Here is a 9,588-nt window from a genome sequence, read left to right on the forward strand (position 1 = left end):
AAATGGGGGAATCAATAGCCTCCTTGGAGGAATTGTTGGATTGGTGAATATTTGTACTGAAGAATGCCTGGCAAGTTTTTTGTTTGTTTGTTTGTTTTTGTTTTATAGAAAAAACATTTAAATACTTTTAAATTTATTTATTTATTCATTTAGCAGTATTGAGGATTGAACTCAGAACCTCATGCTTGTTAGGCAAGCTGTCTATTACTGAGCTACACCCCTAGACCTTTTTATTTTATTTTGACTCAGGCTCTCAATTAGTTGCCTAGTCTGGGTTTGAACTTGTGATCCTCCTGCCTCAGCCTCCCAAGTAATTGGAATTACAAGTGTTCACCTCTACCTATTCTTTTTATGCATCAGACAAAGCTTGACTATTCCAAGTTTTTGGGACTGAAGCATCATTGCATAAACCATCTGTGCCCAAGCCGGGGGAGAAGATTTGGGAAGTGTTGATTTTGAACTTCATGGAAGAACTCCAAAAAGTATTCTAAAATCCACCAATAAGATTTTTCTTTTCATTTTGAATTTCCTTGTCTATGACTTTCCCCTAGACAACTCAAGGCACCTGTCTGCCTCTGGAAGACTGTTGTTACAGCAGGTACGTAGAGCAAAAGAAAAAGTCAGCATTTAGCTTCTGACCTTTAAAATCATATTTTAGAGAGAGTAGCAAGATGAAAGGCTTAAGAGCCAGTCTTTGTAAAGGACAAAAGGGTATTCTAATTTCTTCTGTCTTTCTCTTTGACATATTGAGGAGCAGCCTGTGAATTAAATCAGAGTTCTTCTATGGTATAGACAAATGGACACTTGCCTGTAATAGGTTGGCCTTGAGAATTATTGAATGGGGGTAAAAGGTAGATATGATCTTCAGGAAGTAGAAAGCCTGAAGTCTACCTGTTTTAGCCTGAAGAGCTATGGAAAATTAATGTGATAGAGGGAAACCAAGAAGGATCTAAGTTCTCAACACCGTTTTTCCTCATCCTATGAGTGATACTTAGGCTCCTTATGCCTGCACAGAATTTGCAAGTATCCTCATGTGCCCACAAGCCCTTGAGAGACTCAGAGGTGCTGAGAGGGTAAAGAGCAAAAAGCAGAAGATGGAGCAAAGGGCCACAGTATCCAGGGATTTAGATGCCAGTGGTGATGGCTGGGAGGCAGCAGGGAGCAACCTGGTGGGAATCCTGAGAATGCCACATAGGTCTGTGGACACTGTCTGTTCTTCTTGTTACAAGGTCTTCTTAGTCATGCCACCTATACTCACCCACCTATTCGCACAGAACTGGGGTTGGAGGTAGAAATTGGGAAGTTAGCTTAAGCTGTCCTAGTAGAGACTGAGCCACCTGGAGGAATGCAAATATGGTTGGACTTAGCAGGTTGGATTGACCTTGAGTTTCTCTCACAGGAAAGTGAATAAAAACAGAAAGGTACTACCTTTCCTTGGTTAAGTCTGAGCATAGAATGAAAATTTTACGACCCCTTTTCTGGTTGGTTTTGAGATTGGTAGACTTGTAGAAGCTTATAATCATCAGCTATGTGCCTGTCTCTCTTAATAAAGAGAGGGCTCTTTGATTTAAGGACAATGTTTATGTCAGCTGTCCTGACTTACCTTGTATTATCCTTCTGTGTGTTCTTTGGGTTTTTCCCTCTGTGTGTCTGTTGTTGATGTTGATGATGCTGGCTATTTTTTTTAAAGGGATATCTTGATTATAAATATTATGTATGTATTTTTTTCTCCCTCTTTTTGGCACTGTTGAGGATCACACCTAGGGCCTTACTCATGCAAGTAAGTAAGGCAAGCACTCTTATTATTGAGCTCTATCCCCAGCCTCAATATTACCATGTCTTTAACATCAAAAATATGTTTACACTTGTTAGTCTGCTTGTCCAATTCTCGGGTCAGGTATTGCAGATCATGTGGCTGTCTCCTCAGGCTGGGTGGTTCTCCCAGGTAGGGATTGTAATTCTTCCTATGGGTCTCCTCACAGGGCCCAATTTTGAGCTCTGAATAATGTGGCTTCCAACAATGGAGTAGACTGCCTGTCTTGCTGATGGCAGTCAGACCCTTACTTAGCCAAGGCCATGGCCCCTGCTTCCTGTAAGCATTTCGGCAGATTCATTTCCGATGGCATTGTCCTCTTCTGAGCAGCGTGGCCCAGTTTTCTTGGCTCCTGTGCTGAATGGGGTTGCTTCAGGCCCCTCCTCATTTGGCACCACCTCTGGGGTCCTGGGATCCGGATTCCTCACTCTGTACCAATGGCTGCCCAGGCCTGCCTCAGATAAAGCTCTGCCCTGTGCTCCTACATGGAGCCCCTGCAATATGTACACACCCACCAGCTAAAACTCACAAGTGTGTGTCTCAAGAACAGGAGAACTGAGTCACCATCCTAAATGGCTGTTTTGGAATTGGAAAACAAACAAACAAACTGAAAAGCAGGCTGGGGAATTATAAAAGCAAGATCTGTCTTCTACAAGCTGAAGGTCTGGTAGGAGTGGTAGGAAAATCACAGAGCAGTAGACTCACTCTACAGCAAGAGATGGCCTTGTCCAATTTATCCATTTTTGTAAAGAAGGATAGGGGACGGGCAGTCTAAGTAATGCGCCCAGAGTTGATCTGCTGTCTATAGATGGATCTAGACTCTCAAGTTACTTAAAAACAAACAAAACTATAAAAGAAAAGATAAAGTTACTTAAAAGTAGAAAGCAAGAAAAGGTGAAACACCACACCAATTTCTTTTTTAAAATTTTTTATTTGTTCTTTTTAGATATTCATGACAGAAAAGTGTATTTTGACATATTATACATACACGGAACATAATTTATTCTAATTAGGATCCCATTCTTACTGTTGTACATGATGTGAAGTTACACTGGTCAACACACACCAATTTCTAATAACTACCCTCAGATGTAAGAGCATCCCCAGCAAAGTCTGTTTGTCCAAATCTAGGCCCTGGGAAGAATGATAATACTACTAGAGAGGTTTTAGAATTGCACTTACTAACACCATCACATCAGTAGTTATTTTTATATTTAGCACTCTCCCCTTCCTCCCCTTCAGTTACTTCCTGCTATTATTTGAGTCATATCTGTCTCTTTCATTAAATTGTAAATAATCTTTGGTTAAAAAAAAAAAGACAGAGAAAAAACAATCTTCCAAAAAGTGACACCGAAATTCCCAAGAAAGGAAATTTTCTTTAGAAAAAAAGAAAAAAAATCTTGATATGCCAGATGGAAAAGGTGAGGCCTTGAGCATAAGGAGTAAAGGGATAAAGTAAAGGAAGTAAAGGGAGACAAATTGTTCTGCATTAGAAATAAATGATTTGGGGTTGGGGAAAGAGCAGAGAGGAGAGAAATGAAGACATTTGATGAGAGAGCAACAAGGTAAGGAGCTGAAGAAAATTTAAGAACAGTTTTCATCTTGTTCAAAACTTTCAGATAAGTTTATTACACTCAAATGCAGTAGGTGTGCATGCTTCTGGCCAATAGAATATGACCACAGTAACAGGCTAAACACTCCTTGATTGCATCATGTTATAGAAGATCAGACCAGAGAGAAATTGTCCTGCTGGTTTTGAAGAAGTACACTGCATGGCGGTGAGGGCCACATAGCAAGGAACTTGTGGCTGCCTCTAGGTTGAAAGCAACCTATAGCCAGAAATAGAAGAGGGATCTCAGTCCCACACCCACAGGAATTGAATTCTTCCAAACAACCATATGAGCTTAGAGGAGAACCCTGAGCTCCAGACAAGAACATGGAGCCAGCTGACACTTTATTTAGAGTCTGGTGAAACCCCTGAGTAGAGGATAGATCTAAGCTGTCCTGGGCTTCTAACCTGGAGAAAATGTAAGATAATAAATATATGAGGTTTTAAGTTGCTAAATTTGCAATAATTTGTTATGCAGCATAGAAAATTAATACAGAGTAGTGTGCATGTGTGTGTGATGCATGTGCTCATGCACATTTATACTGAGACAAAGGACAGTTTTAAGAGTCTGGTTCAACATGGTACAAAAAAGGGATAACATGTAGTACAGTAAATGATCTCTAAAATGTATTTAGCTGAAGCAGCAGTATGGTGTCAGAGGCAGAGGATCATAAATTCAAGGATAGCCTAGGTAACTTAGCAAGACCCTGTCTCAAAAAAAAAAAAAAAAGATAGTATATCAAACAAATTATTATCATGGATAGCTTAGAACTTAATCTTTTTGAGAACTCTGAGAGGTGGTAAAGAATATGCCTCAGAGTATCCCATCTGGGTCATGGTTGCTGGGATACTTATCTATGAACTTCCCTCAGACATGGACTACAAGCTTTTTTCAAGGAGTATGGGGAGGTTTGTATCCCAGACCTGTAACCTGACCCTCACATGGAGGTATCCTGCCCAAACCTTTGTCTAATTGGTATGTATTTCTGTGGGTGTAAGCTAGTCTTTGTGTGTGTGTGTGTGTGTGAGGGATGGTATTGGGGATTGAACCCAGAGATACTTTACCACTAGGCTACATCTCCAGCCACCCTCACCCCCCATTTTTTTTTCTGTTTTGAGAGAGGTTCTTGCTAAATTGCTGAGGGTCCTGTTTAATTGGCCATGCTAGCCTTGCACTTGGGATCCTCCTGCCTTAGCCTCCTAAATTGCAGGGATTACAGACATGTGTCCCCAGGCCTGTTGGTAAGATACTCCTTACTTGACTTTGTCAGGCATTTTACATATATTTGTCCATTTAATTCTTCCAATATCCATTTTAGGTAGAGATTATAGCCCCATTATATAAACAAGAAAATCTAAGCTTTCAGGAGGTTAGCTATTTACTAAGATCACAGAGCTACTAAATGGCAGGTTAATTCCTGGAACACAAGCTGATTAACAACAAATTTTTGACTACCCCCTAACTCACCCTGTACAGGAAGTCCTCCTCCTGTGTGCTTGAGCCTCAGCCCTGGTCCAGCCTTTTACCTCCAGCACCTACTCTGACTAAACTCAGGATGTAAGGTGGCCCTCTCTGTCCACTCCTTGTGTGCCTGCTATTGCGGAAGGTATTTTTGCCTTTTTTTGTTTTTTGGTTTTTTTTGTTTTTGTTCTAAAACCTGTATATAAAGATGCTGGAGCTGTCCCTACCATGAGTCCAACTGGCCCTAATGGAGAGAGGTAAAAACCAGTCAGAGGATTTGTTGAGCTGTGGACCATTGCCTGGGAAACGAGGAATTTGTATGAAGCTTTGTATTGTGAGGAGGCAGGGCACAATTCCTGCAGCAATTCTGAACAAGAGGCAGATTAGCTAGCTCCCTCTGGAACAAAACAAGCTATTTTGTGGGCCTGACAGTGAGAAATAGCCCTTGTTGGGGACATTTTTTTCTTTTCTTTTTCTTTCTAAAATTCTTATAGGTGGCCCTACTTGAGTTGCTTATAAGAAACATCAAGTAGAAAAAGTGAAGATAGGGGTCAAATGGCACCTACTACATTTCCAGAGACTTCAAACTGAACTTGGTTTTGCTACCTGGAGATTCACTAAGAGGAAGAGGGTTCCGTGAAGATGTGTGTCCCCAAAATGTGAGGTTTATTGGAAGAAATCTGTGGTCCCTGGGATGGTGTGGGGTCCTGGGTAAATTCTGAGGGGGCAGGGAGGAAGGGCTCCCATTTCCATACTGTTCAATGAAAAACTATCAAAGCCTTTTATGCTGAGAGTAAATATTTGATTTCTAAATAGAATTCTCTCCCCCTCAGAAACTGAGAGGAACTCAGGCTGTGTCCATGGTTGCTAAACGTGCCCTATTCAGCAACTCTCCAGAGGAAAAAAGAGGAGAGATTAATTGGCCTCAAAAGGTTGGAAAGATCCTGCTTTTACTGGCCTATTTAAGATGCCATGAAGGCATTCTAGAGAGCATCTCTGAAGTTCTGTTCTTATAAAGCTTCAGTGCTCAAATACAAACAGGTTGGGAAATCACAGGGAAGCCACAAATGACCTAATCTTGAAAGGCTCCATTGTTTCCCTCCTCCTAGTTTCTCAGATGGTGTCCACCCACCAGCTATGTCCCAGAGAGGGATTTGCTCTGGTCCCCCTGCCCCCACCCTCTTCCCAAAGAGGGAGGCACAGAAATGGAAATCAGCTGGGCAGCACCCAATAATTGCCTACTGTGTGAAGAGCACTCTATGTTCCAGACATTAAGAATGGTGGCATGTGGAAAAAGGGGGAAAGCGGTATGTTCAAAAGCAATGGCAGGGCTGGGGCTGCAGCTCAAGGGGTAAAGCACGGCTTAGCATGCGCAAGTCCCTGGGTTCAATCCCCAGCATCAAAAAACAAAAAAGTTAATAGTTAACTCCATTTGGTCTACGTGCTTAAATAGAGTCAGGAAAGCTGCATCTATAAGCAAATGTATAAGCAAGTATTATTGATAGTACATTTGCATTATCCTTTGCAAATTATTATTATTATTTTTAAAATATTTATTTTTTAGGTGTAGATGGACACAACACACTGCCTTTATTTTTATGTGGTGCTGAGGATCGAACCTGGGTCCCGCCTGTGCTAGGCAAGCACTCTACCGCTGAGCCACCATCCCAGCCCGGCAAATTATTTTTTTTAATATTATTTTATTTAGTCTTCTAACTACTCTGTGTGGGAGGATTTTCCTTCATTTTTCATGAATACACATGAGGCTCAGAGAGTTTAAGCAACCTACTCAAAGTCACATGTTTTGTAAGTTGACAACTTTAACCAGGCCCAGAAGAAGGCAAGTGGGAAAAAGAAGGCCTGAGACAAAATGTGACAGAAAAAAGAAAAAGGTAGGTAACAAGATCTTAACAAACAAAGCTTAATCAGTAAGAGAATGATCAGATTCTAATAGTGAGGCCAGGACACTAAGATTTGGATACCTAGAGTCAATGTAAAGGAAAACAATGTTTCTATGAAGAACCCAGCTAAGTTGGTAAGGGAGGTTCCCTTGCAGACAAGTCCTAAATTTTCACTCCTGTGGCAGAACTTACAGGATTCTGCTTTGACTTGCCTTCGGTTCTGGTCACAGTCAGACCTCTAAGATTCTGCCACTAATGTGCTATGCAAGAAGCTAAGGAACACAATTTATCAAGAGCCTTTGGTTGCAAGTGATAGAAATTTAACTTGAACTATTTGAAACAAAAACAGAGGAATTTCTTGCCTTGCTCAACAACATTTTGGTGAGAGCAGGAATAATTGGAAATAAGATACTTAAGTGCCGTCATGGCTATCACTCATTTTTTGATCTTGGTGTCAGCTTATTTCTCAAACTTTCTTACACATTTGTGATGGGGGTCATTGGTGAAGGTGTTCATGCCCCTGCTTGCTGTCTGACAGGGTCATAGTGTGGGGGATGTTGCGGCAGGGCCAACACATCTGGAAACCAAAACCATGGGGTGCTATGGCTGCTCTGATCCTGGGAATATTAATGTGGTAGCAGGAAGCATGTCAATACAAACTAAAAACATGTTGTATGGGAAATTTCCCAGAATGAGACTAAGAATATGACAAAAAAATGTCCTGAGATTTAAGACTAATATTACCAAGAATATAAGTAAACACAAATACATAGTCCCAGACCAGGATTTTGGGGAAAATCTTAGATTACAAGAACTCTTTGCTCCACAGTTGACATTTTCTACTAGGTCTCTTGATCCAGAAGCGCAACCTGTGAGTAAGGCTAATTACAGGAAAAGAATTGTTGTGCCAACAGTGCAAGGCCCACTATTTATATCTCATTTAATTAAAGGAAGACTGTGGTACCCTCATAGGGCCAGGGAAGCTAATAAGAATATGTTCCCTTCACCAACAGACCCTCTCTTGCCATTTACAGGGATGTATGATGAAAATGGAAGACATATAGTTAATGTAAATGGAAAATGGACTGACATGCAGAATCTGCCCTTTAGTCAGAGGTTACAAAGGTTCAAAAATTGGTGTACCTTGACAAAGGAACAAAGACACTCTTTAGCAGTTTAAAAGATCTTTTTAAAAGATCAAAAGGAAAAGCAAAAATAGAAGCGTGGTCTATGTTCCATGTAAAAGTAGAATGCATGCTAAAAGGTTGTGTAACTCATAAGGAAAATATGTAAATCAGGAAAATCAGGCCATAAGGCCACCTGTTAACCATCTGAAAAAGTGTATTTAAGAATAAAAGTCTCCACAGGGAGCAGCAGATCTTTCTGAAGACTGCCTGAAGTTGCAACCACCACAGTGTTTTGTCTTGCTTCTTTTGCTGAAGCCATTCTTCCTTCAGGACTCCCTGGCTCTTGCTGGGGCAGGACCTCAGCAGGTCATGGTTGCTAGACACTATGGTATCAGTGCTATTTAATATAGATTCCTGAGATAATGGGAATATTCTATATCTGTGCTGTCAAATTTGGTAGTTGTTAGCCCCATGTGGCTAGTGGGACTGAGGAAATAAATGATAAATGTTGCTTTGTTTTAAATAATTAAAATTTAAGTAGCCACATATAGCTGGTGGTTAATTTATGAAAGAGTGAAACTTGTTATCCAGGAGGAGAAGACTCCTGATGGAGCTAGTTAATTTTTTTTTTTTTTGCAGGGGAGGTGAAGGACTGTGATTGGCTTAGCTTGGGTTATAAGTATAGTTTCGTATCAATCACTGTAGCCAGGAGAATAGAATACTGCATCCTGTGCCTAACCCCACAGTACGCGTACAGCCATTACTATAAGATATGGGAGAAGCAATACTAGGTGATTAAAGGGTTTATACATATACACATATATACATCTATATACATATAAAATGTATAAACATAGATCAGTATATCAAGTATATTTATAAATGTTATATTTAGATTTGCATAAGCACATAAATATATGTATAAACATATCAATGCATATTTGTATATTATTTCATAATTAATATATTTATATACAAAATAATATGTTTGTTTAATATATATATATATATAAATTACTTTTTTTTTTGCAGTGTTGAAGATCAAATCCAGGGGCTCACTATTGCTAGGCAAGTCCTCTACCACTGAGATATATCTCCAGTCAATGACTTCTATTTTGCTTCCTAAAAATAAGTAAGCATTTACTGAAAATCTATTATGTGTTTTGCTATTTAGATATGTACCTTAACTTTCACAACAAACAAATAAACCTTGAAAAGTCAGTTATTAGCTCCCATATTGCCATATAGATGCAAAGACTCAANGAGAGAGAGAATTTTTTTAATATTTATTTTTTAGTTTTCGGCAGACTCAACATCTTTGTATGTGGTGCTGAGGATCGAACCCAGGCTGCACGCATGCCAGGCGAGCGCGCTACAATGTGACTTGATCACAGATAGTAAAGTCAAGAGTATAAATCCACATTTTAAAAAATATTTATTTTTAAGTTGTAGTTGGACACAATACCTTTTATTTACCTATTTATTTTTATGTGGTACTGAGGATTGAACGTGCCAGGCGACCGCTCTACCACTGAGCCACAACTCCAGCCCCCCACGTTTGTTTTGAAGCCTCTGTTTTCTCCACTGTAATATGCTGTCTCTAGTGATTTAAAAAAAAAGAAAATTACTGTTCATAGTAGATAATTCTAACAACCATAACTGAACATGCACTTGAA

This window comes from Marmota marmota, unplaced genomic scaffold (genome assembly GCF_001458135.2).
Source record: "Marmota marmota marmota unplaced genomic scaffold, marMar, whole genome shotgun sequence".
NCBI lineage: Eukaryota > Metazoa > Chordata > Mammalia > Rodentia > Sciuridae > Marmota > Marmota marmota.